This window comes from Mustelus asterias, chromosome 1 (assembly GCF_964213995.1).
Source record: "Mustelus asterias chromosome 1, sMusAst1.hap1.1, whole genome shotgun sequence".
Taxonomy (NCBI): Eukaryota; Metazoa; Chordata; class Chondrichthyes; order Carcharhiniformes; family Triakidae; genus Mustelus; species Mustelus asterias.
This window is the reverse complement of record NC_135801.1, coordinates 132,736,231-132,759,746: the sequence shown is the minus strand read 5'-3', so window position 1 is coordinate 132,759,746 and position 23,516 is coordinate 132,736,231. Positions and strand designations below refer to the sequence as shown.

The window sequence follows — 23,516 nt, the reverse complement described above, 5'->3', positions numbered from 1 at the left end:
GGAATTATCATCTGTGATTGCTTTGACAAAAAAAACCAATTCATCCTTCATAAAGATGGGAACAAACATAATATAGAGAACAATATCAGGGAGTAAAATTGTGGTCGCTTTAATAAAGTTGAAATTCTGCAATAAAGTTGAAATCCTGAGATATTCATACAGTTGTATAGGACCGTCTATGTTATTATTTATAGCCAGAATATAGTGAACTGGATTTCTTTCCTCTCATTGGGGATGAAGATGTGGTGCAAATTTCTCACGCTACCCTGACCCTGTTGCGACCCTGACCCAGTTTCCTTCTTTTAGAGTCCATTCACTCTACATGCTGGGCTCCTTCACACGAAGGGAGCTGTTGCTGCTGATGAGAAGGAGGAGGAGGACAGTTCTGTAATCCAGTGGGACACCTGCTGTAGCACCATGAAGCAGGGAAGCTGATGCGAAAGGTGGCAGTAATATCTCGCAGACCTGGGAACATTTTTGAATTAATACTTTGGACAGGATTTGGCCTTCAGGAGGTGGAGATTAAGTCCTTTTAATGAGGAAGAGACAGCCTTAAGGTCTTCTTGCTCCAATCAATTGATTAGACAGCCTGTTTCCATGGCATCAGTGATTTTTCTTTTATTCATTCATGGACTGGGGGTTTTGCTGGCTAGGCCAGCATTCAGTGTCCTAATTGTCCAGGTCATGTTGAGTTGCCTTCTTGAACAGCTGCAGTCCTTGTGGTGAAGGTGGTTAGTGAGCGAGTTCTAGGATTTTGACTCAGTGACAGTGAAGGAATGGTGATATACTTCTAAGTCAAGGTAGTGAGTGGCTTGGAGGGCAACTTCCAGGGGGTGGTGTTCCCATGTATCTGCTCCTGTTGTCTTCTAGATGATAACATTCATGGGTTTGGAAGGTGCTGTCGAAGGAACCTTGGTGTGTTCCTGCAGTACATCTTGTAGATGGTACACACTGTTGCTAATGTGCGTTGGTGGCGGAATGAGTGAATGTTGTGAAAGGGATACCAGTCAAGTGGGCTGTTTTGTCCTGGATGGTGTCAAGCTTCTTGAGTTTGGAGCTGCACTCATCCAGGTAAGAGGAGAGTATTCCATTACATTCCTGACTTGTGCCTTGTAGATTGTGTAAAGGCTTTGGGGAGTCAGGAGCTGAGTTACTCGTTGCAGGATTCCTAACTTTTGACCTGCTCTTTATAGCCACAGTGTTTATATGTTTAGTTCAGTTGAATTTTTGGTCAATGGTAATTCCAAGGATGTTGATGGTGGGGGATTCAGTGATGGCTACACCATTGAATTTCGAGGGGAGATTATTAGATTCTCTTTTGTTGGAGAATGTCATTACCTGGCATCTCTATGGTACAAATGTTGCTTGTCTTTTGTCATATGTGTATGTAATCCAGTTGACAGAATATGACCAGTACTGCCCCTTAGAAATCTGTCTTGATGTCATTATTCCCTGTATTTACCAAAGACTTAGATGAGGTAATAACGAGTTCAGAATTTGGTTGAAAGTTGTAGACAGTAAGTTAGGTGGCAGAGCAATTATTGTAGATGGGAGTTGAAAGGACATTTCAATAGGACATTAATAGATTCGATCAGTGGGGTAACTGCAGCAGTTGAAGTTTAGTGTGGAAAGAGTGAGATCATCCACTTAGAAAATACTCTGATCTTTCTTTCTATGGCATGAAGTAGTGAGAAAGCAGGAACTGAGAAAGAACAGAGCCATTTAGGGCTATGTACAGAAATCTCTAAAAACTGGTGGACAGTTATAAAGAAAATAATTAAAATGCCTAATTGACATTGCCTTTATCTCAAGGGACTGGAACTCAAAACAATGATATAGTCAAATAATACTCTGGTTAGGGTGTGTTCAGTTGGAAGCATCTCTATAAGGATATATTAGCCCAGATCTTCCATTACCTGGAGTGTTGTATCCCGGAGGTACCTCGGAAGATGCACTGGAGATCACCCCCAGAGGTCCCCATGTGAGAACTGTATGGGAATTGCCTGGCAAGTGAAACTTCTGATAGGCAAATACCCTTCACCTGGAACCATCCGATATTCTGATCGGAAGCGGAGGTTTTGGATGATTCTGCCTCTCTTAGTAGAATGGTTACCCAGGAAAAGATTAAAACCATTCCCAACTCCTGGGTAACTATGGGAATGAAGGACTCTTGATCCCTCACTGGACCCCCCTCACTATTTCCCGTCCCACTATCCACCCCTTACCCCCCTGACCACCACAACTCCCTGACTATATAAGATAATGAAGGGGCTAGACAGGGTAGAGGCAGAGAGATTCTTTCCACTTAGAAAGGAAACAAGAACTAGAGGACACAGCTTCAAAATAAGGGGGAGTCAGTTTAGAACAGAGTTGAGGAGGAACTTCTTCTCTCAGAGGGTAGTGAATCTCTGGAATTCTCTGCCCATTGAAGCAGTGGAGGCTACCTCGTTAAATATGTTTAAGTCACAGGTAGATAGATTTCTGATTAGTAAGGGAATTAAGGGTTATGGGGAGCGGGCGGGTAAGTGGAACTAAACCATTATCAGATCAGCCATGATCTTATTGAATGGCCTACTCCTGCTCCTATTTCTTATGTTCTTATGTTATCTCCACCCCTCGATAACCCCTAACCCCTCAACTGCTGCCTCCATTTCGTTACTTGAGCCCCCACCTTTGACTACCCCACCTCCTCCAGTTACCCCTAACACACAACTAGCCTCCACCCCTTGAACCCAACTAACCCCCAGACCCTCTGATCACCCATTTCCCCCAAACCTCCCGACCACCTGAATACCCCCCAACCCCGACCACCTTCCCCACCCCTGCCTGACCCAACATACCTCTGACAATCCTCACCACCTGCTGCTGAGGTCACAGAGTGAGTGGTTCACAGCTGTGATGGGAAATTGAAAGCACAAGGACCTGAGTTGTTTGCTGTATCCCAGGAGACTGTATCCTGAGTTGCTTACTGTATCCCAGGAGACTCCCGGGCAATCTGGGAGGATTGGCAGCGCTGACATGGCATTGTATCGGTAAGATGTTACACCTCTGTTGAAGCTGGGAGCTGCCACAATATCTCACACCATTGAGGGCCTCAACATTTCAGATGCCCTGCAGGTTTATTGAAGAACTGTTAACACCCAAGAATGGTAATTACTGCCTGTGTTACAAGAGACAGTTTCAATTCAAAGGTTTGGTGGTTTACATGATACTTTAATGGTTTGGATGAGGAGAGAGAGGGAGAAATGGTGACAGACTGGTTATGTCACTGGACTAGTAATCCGCAGATCTAATAACAGTATATTAGCTAGTGCTAATAACAGTCATCATGAAACCCTTGTCAATTGCTGTTAAAACTCATCTGGTTCCCCTTTACTGCAGGAAATTGGCCATCCTTACCTGGTCTGGCCTACATGTGACTCCAGACCCCCCAGCAATGCCCTCTGCAATGGCCCGGAAAGCCCAGCGAATTCAAGTGCTATTAGGGATGGGCAACAAATGGTTGCTTTGCCAGTGATATCCTCATCACATGAAAGAATAGATAAAAAGTTAATGGTTTATCTCTGAGGCAGGGGAAATCTGCCCTGTCACTAAAATATCACTTCAGAATCGCACTTATTCACAAGAATAGTTCAACCCACTTTCATTATACACAACGTGGAGTTGCCGGCGTTGGACTGGGGTAGGCACAGTAAGTAGTCTCACAACACAAAGTTAAAGTCCAACAGGTTTTTTTGGTAGCACGAGCTTTCGGAGCGTTGCCCCTTCATCAGATGAGTCCGTTATAGGATTCAGTGTGACTCATTTCACACATTGAGAATTTCACATTTCAGGTTTTTATTACATTTTGTAATTAATGCAGTACAATGTACGAGAGCTTTGGATAAAAACATGCTGGCTTTTCTCTGAGCAAAGCAATTCAACAAGTTATGAAGTAAAACAGAGTGACAGTAAGACTCAAAACTCAAAATAATCCTTCAGCCGTCATGTTGTAAGCTTGCACACCAATTATTTTCTGAATCCAGTCCAGATATTTCTTTGATATGAGAGTGTAAATCCCAAGCTTCTTGGCTACTGGTTTGTCAGGACCGTATGACACAATCCCTTTGTACACACCTTTGCAAATTAAAGGACCACCTGAATCACCCTGGAAAAGAAAAATGAAAATGAGAGAAAGGTGATATCAACTGGAATTAGCTATATTTGAACCTGTTCAATTTGTAATACATTCATGTCAAATTGAACGGTACTCAGTATTGATGTACATGTTAAGGCTTACAAGGAAAGTTCAGAGTCAACGACATTACGAGAGTTGCACATAGCTCAGAACAGGTAAGGACAGCAGATTTCCTTCCCTGCACTAGGTGGGTTTTTACAATAATTGACCATATTTCACACCACTGGGTTTATATCCTAGATTTTATTAATTTATTGTAAATTCCACTTGCTGCTATGGTGTGACTTGAACCCATGTCCTCGTATGTACATGCCTGGAGTATACATTGCAATTAATCTCGTTGGTCCAGGAAATATCATGTCCCATCATATCTTGCTATCAAACATATTATCTAATGGTTAACCAACCCACTCTTGAATTTGCTGCTACAATCTCCCATACCACCTAATAGCTCATTCCTCCCTTTAAAAATGTAGTTCAATTGTTACAATTGTATGGTTTAAATTGTAAGGGGAGACTGTGGTGTCGTGGTAATGTTGCTGGACTAGTAATCCAGGGGCTCATCCTAATACCCTGGGACATGGGTTCAAGTCATACCATAGCAGCAAGTGGAATTTACATTAAATTAATAAAATCTAGGATATAAACCCAGTGGTGTGAAATATAGTCAATTATTGTAAAAACCCACCTAGTGCAGGGAAGGAAATCTGCCATCCTTACCTGTTCTGGGCTATGTGCAACTCTAGACCCACAGTAATGTGGGTGACTCTGAGCTGCCCTCTGAAATGGGTGAGCAAGCCGCTCAGTTATACTAAGCTGCTACAAAATGGACTGCAGTTATTCAAGAAAGTGGAATTTCGCCAGCTCTTCAGGTGCAATTAGAGATGGGCAACAAATTCTAATCTTGCGAGCAACACCCGTGTCACATGAAGGGCTAAAAAATATATTTTAGGACCGCAGCTTTTGGTTTTTAAGATTATTATATTTTGCTACTATAGTGTAAATTTAGCATAAATGAAAGTAGGTCAAGTGACCTGTTCTGGGGTCTATCTGACAGAAAGCTGTGTGGTTTGATTGTTAGAGATGAAATGAAGGCTCACAATGTGTTACTGAGAGGAAAGTGTGCAATATTTATACTTTAGTGACAATGGCTACATTCCTTGAGAATATCCTGAATAGACCCTGAGTCTCCTATTGTCCCAGAAAGATGCTATAGGTTTCAGGTTGTAAGCAGTTGTGCTCTAAACTATCTGTTTACTTTTAAGGTGAAATGGAATTGGGATCAAGGATAACTAATTAACATTTATACTTAGATACAAAGCTAATTTGTTTCTCATTGCTATGGAAAAGATAGTAAACAAGGCATTTTTAACATCAAGTTACAGGCTTCCCTATAAAGTCATGAATGTCACAGACAAACTACAGGATTGTAGTTTGATCTTGCATTTTTTGCAGATATCCAAAAGGTAGAGAGCAAAAGCAGAAGCAGAGGAAATGCTGACTTTATGGTTTTGCACACACAACTTGGATGGGAGCTGATGCTCAAATTGAAGACTGATGGCGGGATTCTCCACCATGCATGCCCAAAGACCGGAAACTCCTGCCCAAAGTAATGGATGTTTGTCCGCTGAATTTTCTGTTCCGCCCACTACAATTCCCACACTGGGCAGGATGGGAGATTTCCAGCCTGTGTTTGTAAGAATTCAAAGGAGACTGGAAGATTTGCCTGGCTTGAAGGCAGAAGAAAGAGTTCTACAGAATAACCCTTACGGTGAAAGGCAGTTCTGTAATCAGACATAACCCAGCTTGGAAGTAAAAAGGAAGCAACCCATCGGAAGCTGGGAACAACTGTGAACTCTTTACCATAAGAACTGACATTCCATGGGGAGTTTGATATGTGATAAGCAAAAAGGAACTGTTTATTTACATAGTTTAAAGTATAAATTACCTACAAAAAGAAAATAGTGTGCAGTCAATAATCTTAAGTTTTATTGGTGACCTAGACTCATAGTGAGCCACATTATATAGTTTGCAGAAGATTCAGAACTCAACAACATAGTCACTGTTGATGAGGTTAGTTGTAGACTTCAGGAGGATGAGAGAGTGTAGTGAAATGGATAGAAGAATGGTAGACGGAATTCAATGCAGAAGGGTGTGAAATGATGCATTTTCAGATGACCAATGTGGAAAGAGTATATTTACTATAAATAGCATGCAGGTGCAGGAAACAATTAATAAGGCAAATGGTATGTTGGCCTTCATTTCCAGGGGATTTGAGTACAGAAGTAAAGATGTCTTGCTGAAATTGTATAGAGCCTTGGTAAGACCACATCTGAAGTATTGTGTACAGTTTTGTTTCCTGATCTAAAGAAGAATATACTTTCCATCGAGGGAGTACAATGGAGATTCACCAGACTGATTCCTGGAATGGTGGGATTATTCCATGAGGAGCGACTGAAGAAACTGGGTCTGTATTCCCGAGAGCTTCATAGAATGAAAGGCTTGCACATTGAAACTTAAAAGGTTCTTACAGGGTTCAAAAGGGTCGATGTAGATAGGATGTTTCTGGCTGGGGTGTTTAGAACTAAGGGACAGAGTCTCAGAATAAGGGGCAGCCCCTTTAGGACTGAGATGAGCAGCAATTCCCTCATTCAGAGGATGATGAATTTTGGAATTCTCTACTCAAGTCAGCTGTGGAAGTTCAATCATTAAGAATATTCAAGACTGAAATCAATAGATTTCTGGATACGAATGACATTGAGAGATATGGAAAAGTGGGAAAATGGTGCTGAGGTAGATGATCAGCCATGATCGGTTTGAATAATGGAGCAGGCTTGATGGGCTGAATGGCCTACTCCTGCTGCTATTTCCGATGTTCTTATCGTTTTGAAATTACTTTTGTGTCCAAATACACAAATCCTTAACTGTGGCAGGACAAGTTGTTAAAGTCATTTGAAAAGCAAAATACTGCGGACGCTGGAAACCTGAAACAAATGTAGAAAATGCCAGAAAACTCAGCATGTCCGGCCACATCTGTGGGGAGAGGAAAACAGTTAATGTTTCAAGAGTAGAGTCATGAGGATTTGAAACATTGTGAGAGATGTTCAGCCCCTGTTTTCAGCAGATGGGAACAGCTTAGGGGACTTTTCCCAGCCCCCTAGGATCTGTTACATCTGTTTGCATATGTATACCAGGCGTTTATGTTGGACTGTGCATCACGTTGGAGTGAGGGCACAGGCCCCCACAATGTACACCTGGTGACACGATCCACTGGAGGCACTGACCAACACTGTCACTTGGCACTTTCTCCTGGCACTGCCAGGGGTAATGCTGGGGCTGTTCCATTGGGGAGGTGGCAGGGGTTCCAGGTTGGGGGAGGGGCGGATGGAGTTCCGTGGTCGGGGGCAGGTGTGGTTCTGTGGTGGGGGAGGGGTTCCGTGTCTATCGGGCGAGAGGGAGGAGTGGGGGGGCAGAGTGGTTCTGTGTCCATAGGGTGTTCCTTTTTACAAGCGTCTAAGTCGCTGATGGGGTGGGCTTTGGGACCTGCCCCCTACTTTTTTTTGACAAAGTGCAAAAAAAGCAGGAAAATCTGGCAGTGCAGCCGACACTCTGCTTTCCCCGCCTGAGTTGACACTTTGCCAAAAAATAGCAAAATTCCACCCGCTAACTCTGTTTCTCTCTCCACAGAGCCTATCAGAGTGTTGCGTATTTCCAGTAATTTCCACTTTTATTTCATTTGAAAAGCATATGAGTTAATTGATATATATATAGAGGTCTGGAATATAAAAGTAAATAATCATTAGTAAAGATCATAAAACACTGGTAAAGTCTCAGCTGGACTATTATGGCATCACACTTCAGGGAAGATGTTAATATCCAAGAAGGTTATAAAGGAGGAATTATCAGGATTAGGGTTTCAGTTATGAGGAAAGGTTACCACAGTTAGGATTGTTCTCCTTGCAAGAGAAAAGATCACAGACTCAGTTTACAAGATAATGGTTGGAATGCGGGTCTTTACAGGTAAAGACTGTAAAGACCTGTAAAGACTCGCATTCCAACCATTATCTTGTAAACGGAGTTTGTGTCTATATATGCCCTGTTTGTGAACACAACTCCCACTCACCTGATGAAGAGGCAGTGCTCCGAAAGCTTCTGCTGCCAAATAAACCTTCTGGACTTTAACCTGGTGTTGTGAGACTTCTTACTGTGCTTACCCCAGTCCAACGCCAGCATCTCCACATCATGGCTACCATCGACAGTAGGTCAATGAACAGAGGTCATAGATTCAAGATTTTAGTGATAAATCAAGAGGGGAGGGTGGCATGGTGGCACAGTGGTTAGCACTGCTGCCTCACAGCGCCAGGGACCTGGGTTCAATTCCAGTCTCGGGTGACTGTCTGTGTGGAGTTTGCACGTTCTCCCCGTGTCTGCGCGGGTTTCCGTCAGGTGCTCCGGTTTCTTCCCACAGTCCAAAGATGTGTGGGTTAGGTGGATTTGCCATGCTAAATTGCCCCTTAGTGTCCCAAGATGTGTAGGTTAGGGGGATTAGTGGGATAAATACTTGGGGTTATGGGGAACAGGTGTGGGTGGGATTGTCCCTTAGTGTCAGGGGGAATACGTGGGGTGGCAAGGATAGGGCCTGAGTGGGATTGTTGTCGGTGCAGACTCAATGGGCCGAATGGCCTCCTTCTGTTTGGATTCTATGATCCAATGAGAGATGAGGAGAATTTCTTTCACTCACAAAGTTATCAGGAACTGGAACACTTTACCTGGAAAGATGGTCGAAGCTGATGACATAAATAATTTTAAAATTGAGTTGGACAGGTGATGAGGAAGTTAAGGATTACCGGAGAAAGCTAAGATGTGGGACTGACCATGTTTACTTTTACAAAGACATAACAAGTCAACTGGTGTCCTTTTGTGTTTATAATTCTATGATATGACAGGTGTCTGTGAGTTTCTTGCAGTGAAGGCATTTATCTTTTATGTGTCATGTATTTAATTGAGATGCTATTTTAACAGAAATTGGATGAATATTTTCACTTTTTCTTCCACTTCATTAAGTACCAGTCAGGGAGTTAATTGGGTCGTGGTTGATCTACTTCAGGGTCAAGGATCCCGGGAGCACAAATCCCACCCGTCGAGAGATGTCGGCCAGTCAGAAGCCAGTAGCTCCTTGTTGCTTGTGCCTGTTTTCCCTGAGAAGATGATGATGGTGGGCTGCCTACTTGAACCATTTTAATGATAAAATTATGTGACTTCCAAGAGCACTTCAAGGGCAGTTCAGGGTCAACCTTGATGAAGTGAGCTTGTAGTCACAAACAACCCAAAGCACCTTAGGAGAGCAGGATTCCTTCCAGAACCCATACATATTTACAGACATTCTAAAACTTTGTGATTATTTTCTCTGATACCAGCTAGTGGATGGAGAAAGGATAACTACGACAATGATTTTAACTATAATAACAGCAATACTACCTTTAAAAAGCAATGGTGTAATTGAGAGTTAAGCATGCTGGGATTTTTGGTCAAGATGCAATTAGAAACTGTTGCAAGCTGCAGAGTTACTGTGAATAGTGACCTGGTCTGGGAACTGTGATCTGAAGCTTCCTGTGTTGACCAAAATGAAGGGAGTTGTTTAGCTGGAGCTAGACTCTATGGCACCAAAATTTATGGGTTAACCCATATATGATGTGAGCCTCATGTTATCTGAACCAAGTATTATGGAGTCATTTACAAGTAATTCCACTGGCTGTTTCACCAATGTGATTGGTTTCTGGTTGCAACATTGGCTGGGTGTTAGAGAACCTTCGAGAAAGTTGAAACAATTTGTGGATAAAAAAGATGTGCAGTCCCTTGTCTCCAGCGATAACTCTAGAGATCAACCATCACAAGAAATGCCCTGAAGAGCACCTTTAGAGAAGACACGAGGATAGATTCTACATTGGGAGCGGACCTGGCCATTCCATTCTAAACCGGGTAGTATCTATTTTCAGTTGAAGAATTAGAGTTAAAGAACTAATGTTCAGCGAAGAGTTAATCTTTGGTGAAGAGTTAATGTTAAAGTGTTGCAACTGTTGTAAGTTTCAGTTTGGTACCTAAAGTATTAAATAGAAGAAGATTGTTAAGAGAATTAAGAGTCGACTTTTGTTCTTGTTTGTCACGTTAATCTTGAATGCTTGGAAAGTGTTTAAATTAGTAGTCAAATAATAAACTAACACAGTATACTCACCTTGCATGTGTCTTCTCTGCCTTTGCTGTCACCAGCACAGATCATGTCCTGGATTACTACTGGGTTATGATTGTAATAATCCTTCCTGTTGCATGTTTTACGATCTATTATAGATAGCTTCACTTCTTGAAGTGTGTCAGTTGGAGATGTGGAACCTATAGTTGTTGTTCCCCATCCTGCCACTGTACAGCGTGTTCCACGTTTCAGATCCGCACCCTTGTCTTTAGGTAGTTTGAGCAGTTTCACATTCTTGTTTTTCTTTGCTTCACTGGCCAGCTATGGGACAATAAGAGAAACTTAATATTTTTGCTCTTCAAAAGGTGAAGATCTCATTGTATTCATTTATTCCAAAATAGGTCTATAATCCTCTCCTTGTGAGAAACCTGCCTCGCAAACACCTCCCTTCTAGGACTGAATACTCTGAGTTGGATCAGTCAATGGCTCCATGGGCACTGACTACTCTCTGCTCTGGCTCTCCAGATGTTGTTTATCATTTATGGGCCGTGTTGGTTATTGTTGTTATCTGGAGGTTCACAACTCAGCCCAACCCAATTCACATCCAACATCCACACAACAGCAATCACCAGACAATCTGGAGCAGGATTCCCAGTTGATTATTATTAATTTGCAGTCCGAGGGTGATTGAAACCATTTGTAGGAAAGTAATCGCTGTCCAAGCTGGCAGTAATTAACGTGAATCTGGGATTTTCCTGACCTGTGTGTGTGTGATCTACTTACTCTCTTCATCAACATGTAGATATCCATGTGTAAGAAATTTAACATCTCCCATTGAATGGTTTGGAGTAGATATCATTTTCTAATTCTTTTTGAGAAGCCAATGCAAGGAATGTGGGAATTGGGTAAAACGTGGCTGATAAAATTCAATGTCTTTCGTGTTTAAGTGGCACACTTTGGCTTAAAAAATACTTGTAGCAATTATAATTAAATGGAAACAGGTGTGGTGCTGTGTAGCATGGAAAGAATTTGATCACATGACAAGGCAGCACCCTGGGTTGATCAAGAGGTAAAAATAAATAATGGAATTCTAGATATTATCATAAGAGATACGGAAAATAAAGACCATGCAGTGTTAAGGAGCTGATATCAAATTTTAATGAGACTTCAGTTAGAGAAGTGTGTGAGGCAGTGGTGACAAGCATTGATTTCCATCCACAGAGTTCTTTTCTAATCAGTATGACTGAAGTGATATGCACATAAAGCAAGGACACGTGAAGTGAAGTGCATGCTGATTAGTTCTGTCTGTTGTGTGCTTCTTCCACAGTTTAGAATACATATAACCCTGTGTCGTAGCCTGACCAGGTTACACCTCATTTTGGGTGTGTGGCTGGTGTTGCTTCTGTATGTTCTCCAACACTCCTCACTCAATCAGAGTTGGTCTGCAGGCTTGACAAGAAAAGGTTCGTAAAAGGAAATGCCCCTTAATCCTTGTCAAATGACTATTGCTGAAAACCAATAGGATCATTAGGGCGGCACGGTAGCACAGTGGTTAGCACTACTGCTTTACAGCTCCAGGGCCTGGGTTCGATTCCCGGCTTAGGTCACTGTCTGTGTGGAGTTTGCACATTCTCCTCGTGTCTGCGTGGGTTTCCTCCGGGTGCTCCGGTTTCTTCCCACATTCCAAAGATGTGCGGGTTAGGTTGATTGGCCATGCTTAAATTGCCCCTTAGTGTCCTGAGATGTGTAGGTTAGAGGGATTAGTGGGTAAATATGTAGAGATATGGGGGTAGGGCCTGGGTGGGATTGTGGTCGGTACAGACTCGATGGGCTGAATGGCCTCTTTCTGTACTGTAGGATTTCTATGATTCCAGTGTCAAGACAAGGTCAGGCTCAATTGTGATACCTGCTCGGGATCAGGCAGCTTGCTGATACCCAATATCAACACGCACATGTGAAGAATTGCATCGCAGGAACTGTAATTTTCTGAATGTTTGAGTCTCAATCTTTGACAGTAATGAAAGTAATCAACTTATGAAAATGTTGCCAGACCTCACTCAATATCTGCCAAAACCTTCTCCTCAAAGAGACTGAAGATGTCAAACGTTTCTGTGAAATTCAACATTGATGTCTTTCTAAATTAATAATTTTAAACACCACAAACAAACCCAAATGAAAGAAATGAAGTTCATACTTCGAGCAGCATGATGTCATTTTCCGGAGTTTTTCTGTTGAAACTGGGTGGGGATGTTGCTCCTTCACCGGAAGCTTTTGTTGACTCTTCTCATTCTGTGAGAGAGAATGAGCTCCAAGAACTACTCGAATAGATCCTTTGCTGAGTTTCATCAGAAAGAGAGATAATTATTCTTTCATTAAAAAAAGACAATGTTTAAAAATTAAGGAGAAAAAGAACAATCAGAGTTTCAAATAGTGTAAGGATATCAAACTGAAAACATTTTACCAACCCTTACGGTTTACTTATTTTTCATTCTTACATCAAACTATGGGGAAGATTCTCTTTGTTTTTCTCGGCGATCGGGATCCTTGGGTCCAGCTGCTGTCAATGGGAATTTCCATTGAAGCCACCCCATGCTGTGGGGAAACCTGTGGTAGGGTGTGCGCCGCTGGCGGGACCAGAGAATCCTGCAGTCGTGAACAGCTGGAGAATTCCTGCTATTGACTTTACAGTGCAGAGGAAAGCCACTTGGTTGAACTGGTCTATGCCAGTGTTAATATTCCACACGTACTTGCTTCCACTCCAACTCTTCCCATATGCTTCCTTCTCCCTCGTGTACGTACAGCTTCTGCATTTCATGCAGACATACAATAAGGCAGATTATCATGGAAAAAAAACACAACACTACGGAAGTAAATATCAGCCTAGTCAGTGTCTGAAGAGTTGGAGTTTAAGTGGAATTCTTCATCAGATGCTGACTGACATGTTGTTCATTTCCAAAATGTTTTGTTTGATTTCAAATTTCTGGTAATGGCATTTATTATTTTGATCTGCAGTGTAAATGCAGTGGTTTAGTTATTTGTGAAGAAAAGTGTAGACAGATGGAGGTCACAGAGTCATAGAATTGCGACAGCATAGAAGGAGGCCATTCAGCCTGTAAGTTTGCACTGACTTTCAGTAGGAGCAATTCACCGAGTACCACTCCCCTGCCTTCTTCCTCCAGCCCTGTACATTCTTTCTTTTCAGATAATAATCCAGTTTCCTCTTGAATGCCTCAATGGAATCCTCCTCCATCACATTCCCAGGCAGTGCATTCTGAGTGGAAAATCATGTCTCACAAATTTGATTGAGCTTTTTGAAGAGGTAACCAAGAAGGTAGATGAGGGCAGTGCAGTTGATGTTGTCTACATGGACTTTAGCAAGGCCTTTGACAAGGTACCGCATGGTAGGTTGTTGCATAAGATTAAATCTCACAGGATCCAGGGTGAGGTATCTAAATGGATATAAAATTGGCTTCTTGACAGAAGCCAGAGGGTGGTTGTAGAGAATTGTTTTTCAAACTGGAGGCCTGTGACCAGCGGTGTGCCTCAGGGATCAGTGCTGGGTCCACTGTTATTTGTCATTTATACTAATACAAAGAACAAAGAACAAAGAACAATACAGCACAGGAACAGGCCCTTCGGCCCTCCAAGCCCGCGCCGCTCCCTGGTCCAGGATTGAATCCTGAATCCAGGATCCCCGCCCAATTTTCCAGCCTATCTACATACCAATATCCTATCCACCGAGCTGTCCCTCACAGCTACGATGCTTTGTTCATTACAACCTATTAACTTACCCCCACCCCCCCATTCCAGACCATGTGATCTCCAGGGAGAGGCGAAAACCCAGAGTGAAAAACCCCAGGGCCAATATGGGGAAAAAAAAATCTGGGAAATTCTTCTCCGACCCCCTGAGGCGATCGAAACGAGTCCAGGAGATCACAATGGCCCCGATCGGAAAATGCTTCCCAACCCTAGTAATTTCCACTTCCACGAACACCATATGAATTCCCTGCCCCCGAGACAGGTTCCCAACTATCCGCAGTCTCACTCTGTACTGGCACCAGCAAGATGATCGTAGAATGAAGCCTTGAAACGAGAAACCAGGAACAATTAGCCCGCGCCGCTCCCTGGTCCAAACTAGACCACTCTTTTGTATCCCTCCATTCCCACTCCGTTCATATAACTGTCTAGATAAGTCTTAAACGTTCCCAGTGTGTCCGCCTCCACCACCTTGCCCGGCAACACATTCCAGGCCCCCACGACCCTCTGTGTGAAATATGTCCTTCTGATATCTGTGTTAAACCTCCCCCCCTTCACCTTGAACCTATGACCCCTCGTGAACGTCACCACCGACCCGGGGAAAAGCTTCCCACCGTTCACCCTATCTATGCCTTTCATAATTTTATACACCTCTATTAAGTCTCCCCTCATCCTCCGTCTTTCCAAGGAGAACAACCCCAGTTTCCCCAATCTCTCCTCATAACCAAGCCCCTCCATACCAGGCAACATCCTGGTAAACCTCCTCTGTACTCTCTCCAAAGCCTCCACGTCCTTCTGGTAGTGTGGCGACCAGAACTGGACGCAGTATTCCAAATGCGGCCGAACCAACGTTCTATACATCTGCAACATCAGACCCCAACTTTTATACTCTATGCCCCGTCCTATAAAGGCAAGCATGCCATATGCCTTCTTCACCACCTTCTCCACCTGTGACGTCACCTTCAAAGATCTGTGGACTTGCACACCCAGGTCCCTCTGCGTCTCTACACCCTTTATGGTTCTTCCATTTATCGTGTAGCTCCTCCCTACATTATTCCCACCAAAATGCATCACTTCGCATTTATCAGGATTGAACTCCATCTGCCATTTCCTTGCCCAAATTTCCAGCCTATCTATATCCTTCTGTAGCCTCTGACAATGTTCCTCACTATCTGCAAGTCCTGCCAGTTTTGTGTCGTCCGCAAACTTACTGATCACCCCAGTTACTCCTTCTTCCAGATCATTTATATAAATCACAAACAGCAGAGGTCCCAATACAGAGCCCTGCGGTACACCACTAGTCACAGGCCTCCAGCCGGAAAAAGACCCTTCCACTACCACCCTCTGTCTTCTGTGACCAAGCCAGTTCTCCACCCATCTAGCCACCTCCCCCTTTATCCCATGGGATCCAACCTTTTTCACTAGCCTACCATGAGGGACTTTGTCAAATGCTTTACTAAAGTCCATATAGACAACATCCACGGCCCTTCCTTCGTCAACCATTTTGGTCACTTCTTCAAAAAACACCACCAGGTTCGTGAGGCATGACCTCCCTCTCACAAAACTATGTTGACTATCGTTAATGAGTTTATTCCTTTCTAAATGCGCATACATCCTATCTTTAAGAATCTTCTCCAACAACTTCCCCACCACGGACGTCAAGCTCACCGGCCTATAATTACCCGGGTTATCCTTCCTACCCTTCTTAAATAACGGGACCACATTGGCTATCCTCCAATCCTCTGGGACCTCACCTGTGTCCAGTGACGAGACAAAGATTTGCGTCAGAGGCCCAACTATTTCACCTCTCGTCTCCCTGAGCAGCCTTGGATAGATTCCATCAGGCCCTGGGGATTTGTCAGTCTTTATATTCTCAATGATTTGGATGAGAATATAGGAGGCATGGTTAGTAAGTTTGCAGATGACACTAAGATTCGTGGCATAGTGAACAACGTTATCTCCAATTGCAGCAGGATCTTGATCAATTGGGCCAGTGGGCTGATGAATGGCAGATGGAGTTTAATTTAGACAAATGCGAGGTGATGCATTTTGGTAGGTTGAACCAGGGCAGGACTTACTCAGTTAATGGTAGGGCGTTGGGGAGAGTTACAGAACAAAGAGACCTAGGGGCACATATTTAAAGCTCCTTGAAAGTGGAGTCACAGGTGGACAGAGTGGTGAAGAAGGCATTCGGCATGCTTGGTTTCATCGGTCAGAACATTGAATACAGGAGTTGGAATATCTTGTTGAGGCTGTACAAGACATTGGTAAGGTCACACTTGGAATACTGTGAACAATTCTGGTCACCCTATTATAGGAAGGATATTATTAAACTAGAAAGAGTGAGAAAAGATTTACTAGGATGCGACCGGGACTTGATGGATTGAGTTATAAGGAGAGGCTGGATAGACTGGGACTTTTTTCTCTGGAGCGTAAGAGGCTGAGGGGTGATCTTATAGAGGTCTATAAAATAATGAGGGGCACAGATCAGCTAGATAGTCTATATCGTTTCTCAAAGGTAGGGGAGTCTAAAACTGGAGGGCATAGTTTTAAGGTGAGAGGGGAGAGATACAAAAGTGTCCAGAGGGGCAATTCTTTCACACAGAGGGTGGTGAGTGTCTGGAACAAGCTGCCAGAGGTAGTAGTAGGGGCGGGTACAATTTTGGCTTTTAAAAAGCATTTAGATAGTTACATGGGTACGATGGGTATAGAGGGATATGGGCTAAATGCGGGCAATTGGGATTAGCTTAGGGGTTTTAAAAAATAGGGCAGCATGGACAAGTTGGGCCAAAGGGCCTGTTTCCATGCTGTAAACCTCTATGACTCTATGACTCTACTGAAGTGGATAATGTAACATTTTCCCCACATTGTACCCCATCTACCAAAACTTTGCTCATTCACTTTACCACTTTATATCCATTTGGAGACTCATAAGACCATAAGACATCGGAGCAGAATTAGGCCACTCGGCCCATTGAGTCTGCTCCACCATTCAATCATGGCTGATTTTTTTTCCCATCCCCATTCTCCTGCCTTTTCCCCATAACCCCATATCCCCTTATTAATCAAGAACCTATCTATCTCTGTCTTAAAGACACTCAATGACCTGGCCTCCACAGCCTTCTGTGACAAAGAGTTCCACAGATTCATCACTCTCTGGCTGAAGAAATTCCTCCTCATCTCTGTTTTAAAGGATCATCCCTTTAGCCTGAGGTTGTGCCCTCTGCTTCTAGTTTTACCCACTGGTGGAAACACCCTCTCCACGTCCACTGTATCCAGGCCTCGCAGTATCCTGTAAGTTTCAATAAGATCCCCCCTCACCCTTCTAAACTCCAATGAGTACAGACCCAGAGTCCTCAACCATTCCTTATATGACAAGCTCTTCATTCCAGGGATCATTCTTGTGAACCTCCTCTGGACCTTTTCCAAGGCCAGCACATCTTTCCTCAGATATGGGGCCCAAAACTGCTCACAATACTGCAGAGGAGGTCTGACCAGAGCCTTATTCAGCCTCAGAAGTACATCCCTGCTCTTGTATTCTAGCCGTCTCGACATGAATGCTAACATTGCAATTGCCTTCCTAACTGCCGACTGAACCTGCACATTAACCTTAAGAGAATCTTGAACAATGACTCCCAAGTCCCTTTGTGTTTCTGATTTCCGAAATATTTTCCCATTTAGAAAATAGTCTATGCCTTCATTCCTCCTTCCAAAGTGCATAACCTCACACTTTTCCACATTGTATTCCATCTGCCACTTCTTTGTCCACTCTCCTAACCTGTCCAAGTCCTTCTGCAGCCCCCCTGCTTCCTCAATACCATCTGAATTCTATATATCTTTGTATCATCTGCAAACTTAGCAACAGTGCCTTCAGTTTCTTCCTCCAAATCATTAATGTATATTGTGAAAAGCTGTGGTCCCAGCACTGACCCCTGAGGCACACCGCTAGTCAGCGGCTGCCATTCTGAGAGATACCCCTTTATCCCCACTCTCTGCCTTCTGCCAGTCAGCCAATCCTCCATCCGTGCCAGGATCTTATCCTTAACACCATGGCATACTCCTCACAACTTGCTTTCCTACCTATCTTTGTGGCAGACTACGACACACTCAATCCCTTTATTCAAGTCACGAGTTAGTTTGCTCCCTGAAAATCACTCATTTATCCCAACTCACTTTTCTGTTAGCTAATCCTCTATCCACACTAATATATTCCCTTCAACACCATGAGGTCTTAACCCATACAGTAAATCCTTTATGTGTCACCTTATTGAGTACGTTTTGAAAGTCCAGATATGCAACACATTTGGTTTTCCTTTATCCACCCTGCTTGTTCCTTCCTCAGAGAACTCTAATAGATTTTTCAAAGACAATTCCCATTCATAAAACCATTTTGAACAAAGAAAGAACAAAGGACAAAGAAGGGTACAGCACAGGAACAGGCTCTTCGGCCCTCCAAGCTGGTGCCGATCATGATGCCATAACTATGCTTAAAACTCCTGACCTGATTCGGTCTGTATCCCTCTATTCCCTCCCTATTCATGTACCCATCCAGCTGCCGTTGAAATTTTGCTAATGTGCCTGCTTCCACCACCTCCTCTGGCCGCGCGTTCCAGGCACCCACCACTCTCTGTGAAAAAGTTTCCCCGTACATCTCCCATAAACTTTCCTCCTCTCACCTTGAACCTGAGCCCTTGAAAAAACCTCTGACTATCCACCCTGTCTATGCCTCTCATAATTTTGTAGACATCTATCAGGTCTACAAAGTTGACCCGGGTTGTATTATGATTTTTTCAATGTTCCATTACTATTTTCTGATTATGTTACTAAGGAGAATGTTGCAGGGTCGCCATTGTCAATTTGGGCTCAGGTCAATGCCAGGTGAACTGTCTGGTTTCATTCCTTTTTCTAGGCTTTGGAGTGGTTTGATAGAACTGAATGGCTTGAAAGGCCATTTCAGAGCCAACCAGATTGCTGTGGGTCTGGAATCACACGTAGACCAGACCCAGTAAAGATGGGAGATTTTCTACCATAAAGGACATTTGTGAACAAGATGAATGTTTACGACAATCATTTCATGGTTACCTTTAATCACAGATTTATTAACTGCATTTAAATTCCACCAGCTGGGATGTGAATCTGTGTCCCCAGATCACTAGCATGGGCCTCTGGATTACTGGGGTGGGATTTTCCAGTTTTTCCTGCCGGCGGGATTGTCCGGTCCAGCTGACAGTGAGACCCTGCCACAGATTTCCCAGAAAATCCTGCCACTGACAAATGGCAGGCCCCCTGCACTGCCACAAAACACGCCATGCGGGGATGGGGGACGGGGGTGGGGGGGCAGAAGATCTTACCCCTGGCCTGGTGATATTGTCACTACCTCCATGCCACCACCTCCCCCACTTCCCATGCTTGAAAAGGAACCCCTGGAGCTCCTGTTGAAGTTGAACTTCATTCTCTTAGTTTTTTTTCAATTAATAACAATCAATAATAGGTTGGTTGGCCATGCTAAATTGACCCTAGTATCAGGAGGATTAGCAGGGTAAATATGTAGGGTTACGATAATAGGACCTGGGTGGGATTGTGGTCGGTGCAGACTCGATGGGCCAAATGGCCTCCTTCTGCATTGTAGCGATTCTATGAAATCTCTGAAACCCAAGAAATAATTTCCACAGGCTCACAATGATCTGGAAAAGGGGTTTTTACAAACTCTTTGTTCTAAAATCTCATGAATTTAATCTTTTATTCATGGTCCTCTAATTTAGACCATTCAACTATCCTGTTTCATCCTTTTATACTTTTAAGGACAACTAAGTATATCACTTTGTAATTTACTCGAAACAGCTAACAGCATTTTTTTCAAGTCTTTCTTTATATTTGCATATCATTTTGCTCATAAAATGCGAGATACTAGCAATTACGTCTCCCAGCACAAAAAGGTTTATTTTTATCTTTGAAAATGTGAGGTTGTCCTTTCTCCATTTAAATAAGACAGCTACCAAGGAGAGGGGCCATGTTTTTGAGGAAGAGAAGGTGTTACAGGCTAATAGGCTGGAGGAAATAGATGTTCGGAGGGAGGATGTCCTGGCAGTTTTGAATAAACTGAAGGTCGATAAGTCCCCTGGGCCTGATGAAATGTATCCTAGGATTCTTTGGGAGGCAAGGGATGAGATTGCAGAGCCTTTGGCTTTGATATTTGGGTCCTCGCTGTCCACGGGGATGGTGCCAGAGGACTGGAGAATGGCGAATGGTGTTCCTCTGTTTAAGAAAGGGAATAGAAATGACCCTGGTAATTATAGACCGGTTAGTCTTACTTTGGTGGTTGGTAAATTGATGGAAAAGGTCCTTAGAGATGGGATTTACGACCATTTAGAAAGATGCGGATTGATCCAGGATAGTCAGCACGGATTTGTGAAGGGCAAGTCGTGCCTCACACATTTGATTGAATTTTTTGAGGAGGTAACTAAGTGTGTTGATGAAGGTAGGGCAGTTGATGTCATATACATGGATTTTAGTAAGGCGTTTGATAAGGTCCCCCATGGTCGGCTTATGATGAAAGTGAGGAGGTGTGGGATAGAGGGAAAGTTGGCCGATTGGATAGGTAACTGGCTGTCTGATCGAAGACAGAGGGTGGTGGTGGATGGAAAATGTTCGGATTGGAGGCAGGTTGCTAGCGGAGTGCCGCAGGGATCAGTGCTTGGTCCTCTGCTCTTTGTGATTTTTATTCATGACTTAGAGGAGGGGGCTGAAGGGTGGATCAGTAAATTTGCTGATGACACCAAATTGGTGGAGTAGTGGATGAGGTGGAGGGCTGTTGTAGGCTGCAAAGAGACATAGATAGGATGCAAAGCTGGGCTGAAAAATGGCAGATGGAGTTTAACCCTGATAAATGTGAGGTGATTCATTTTGGTAGGACTAATTTAAATGTGGATTACAGGGTCAAAGGTAGGGTTCTGAAGACTGTGGAGGAACAGAGAGACCTTGAGGTTCATATCCACAGATCTCTAAAGGTTGCCACTCAAGTGGATAGAGCTGTGAAGAAGGCCTATAGTGTGTTAGCTTTTATTAACAGGGGGTTGGAGTTTAAGAGCCATGGGGTTATGCTGCAACTGTACAGGACCTTGATGAGACCACATTTGGAATATTGTGTGCAGTTCTGGTCACCTCACTATAAGAAGGATGTGGAAGCGCTGGAAAGAGTGCAGAGGAGATTTACCAGGATGCTGCCTGGTTTGGAGGGTAGGTCTTATGAGGAAAGGTTGAGGGAGCTAGGGCTGTTCTCTCTGGAGCGGAGGAGGCTGAGGGGAGACTTAATAGAGGTTTATAAAATGATGAAGGGGATAGATCGAGTGAACGTTCAAAGACTATTTCCTCGGGTGGATGGTGCTATTACAAGGGGGCATAACTATAGGGTTCATGGTGGGAGATATAGGAAGGATATCAGAGGTAGGTTCTTTACGCAGAGAGTGGTTGGGGTGTGGAATGGACTGCCTGCAGTGATAGTGGAGTCAGACACTTTAGGAACATTTAAGCGGTTATTGGATAGGCACATGGAGCACACCAGGATGATAGGGAGTGGGATAGCTTGATCGTGGTTTCAAATAAAGCTCGGCACAACATCGTGGGCCGAAGGGCCTGTTCTGTGCTGTACTGTTCTGTGTTCTATGTTCTGTTTTATGCATATATAAACTACTTTGTTTTAAATTCTAATGTATCATGGACTAAAAAGAAGTATCTTGGAATGAAAAGGGATCAAATTATAGTCTGTATTACACAGAATTAAACTGAGTGCGCAGTATAGAAATTAGCCATTTGGTCCAACAGGTCTTTTTCCTTAATTTATTTGCACATGGGATGTGGACATCATGGCAAGACCAGCACCTTTTTGCCCTTCAGTAATTGCCCTGGAGAAGGTGCTGGTGAGCCGCCGACTTGAAACACTGTTTTCCATCTGGTGTAGGTACAGTAGAGTCCAATCCAATTCTCTCTCTGCACCCAGTAATGAACTTAGGCAGACTTTCAGTCATTTCCATAGCTAGCTATTTCAAGAACAGGTTGCTGGTCTGTTACAAGGGGCTTATATCTTGAGGGACCCCATTCCACATCAAACTTGGCTGGTCAGGAATTTCTCCCACTTCTACTGCCAACCATGGGTGTGCTTGGAAGGATTTTGCAGATTGACACTCAACCTGTTTGACCACGTTATGAACGCACCTTCCTTGGCCATCAAGTCCTGGGGTGGGACTCAAACCCGGAGGTTCTGGCTTGGAGGTAGGGATGCTACCCCCGCGCCACAAGACCAGTTAGGGAGGGAGCTCCAGGATTTTGGCCCAGCGATAATGAAGGAACTCTGATATATCTTCAGTCAGGGTGGTGTGTGACCCAGAGGGGAGCTTGCGTTTGGTGATATTCCCATGGAAGTAACATTCAAAAGGGCAATGACATTAATGAGTTTATATTGTGTGATTGGGAGAATCTAAAGTACTGCTCATTAATTTTATTCTAATGAAATACCAAGAACACAAGGCGGAATTTAATTTATGGGCAGCCGGATGTGTGTCTCCCGAATCCATTGAATTTTCTACAAGTCAATAAGTTTCCAATCTCTTCTGGCTCGGTACCAGCTGCTGCTTTGTCTGGTTTGCATACATTCCTGCTGTAGACATTTTAGAAAAGTATTAAAGATTGAGAAACATGCAGTGAAGTAGCTTGTTCTTGAGGTGTGCAGACTGGGCTCTCATTTTCAAGATCAAAATCTAATTTCCATGCATTGAGCAGTTGCACACATAATTTGTGGCAATCACTACCTAAATGAATTGATGTGGGGAGGGGGCATTCTGCAAATAGCTCTCCTGGTCAACTGTGGGCACAAACCTTTATCCATCCCCTAACAGCAGCCGACCTCAATCTCCCCCAGGTTTCCAGACATTCTAGACACGGATGAGTAGCTGCTCTTGAATCATTAGCTTTCTGGAAGATATTGGTCAGCTTCAGTAGACCATGAGGTTTGCATATATGCGACTGCGTGTAACTTCTATGACATTCAATGGTTTACCACATATGTGAGAAACATCTTTGAAAATTGTTAAACTTACAACCAGAGTCTTTAATGTGTGCATATATAAATGAACAGGTGAACTGTTTCATAACCACATAAAAGGTTGTATTACAACGTTCATTTAGAAACGCTTGGCTTCATTTCCCCTAATTGTCATATTTTAGATGAACCACCATATTAAAAAAACTGGTTATAAACACATATCACAATGCTACTGATACTTAGGGTGACTTTTTATAAACAGCACATGCCCTGCAGAAGTCACAATTTCACAGCAACAAGCAATTTAAAACTCTCAAGGCAACACTATGGGAGTTCTCCTTCTCCTTAGCCCTTATGGA

The 23,516-nt window shown here is 43.5% G+C and overlaps 1 pseudogene; it reads right to left on the bottom strand.

Annotated features, from left to right (window-relative positions):
• Positions 1-3,964: 3,964 nt before the first annotated feature.
• Positions 3,965-23,516, bottom strand: part of LOC144510743 (granzyme K-like) — a 39,743-nt pseudogene continuing 20,191 nt past the window's right edge.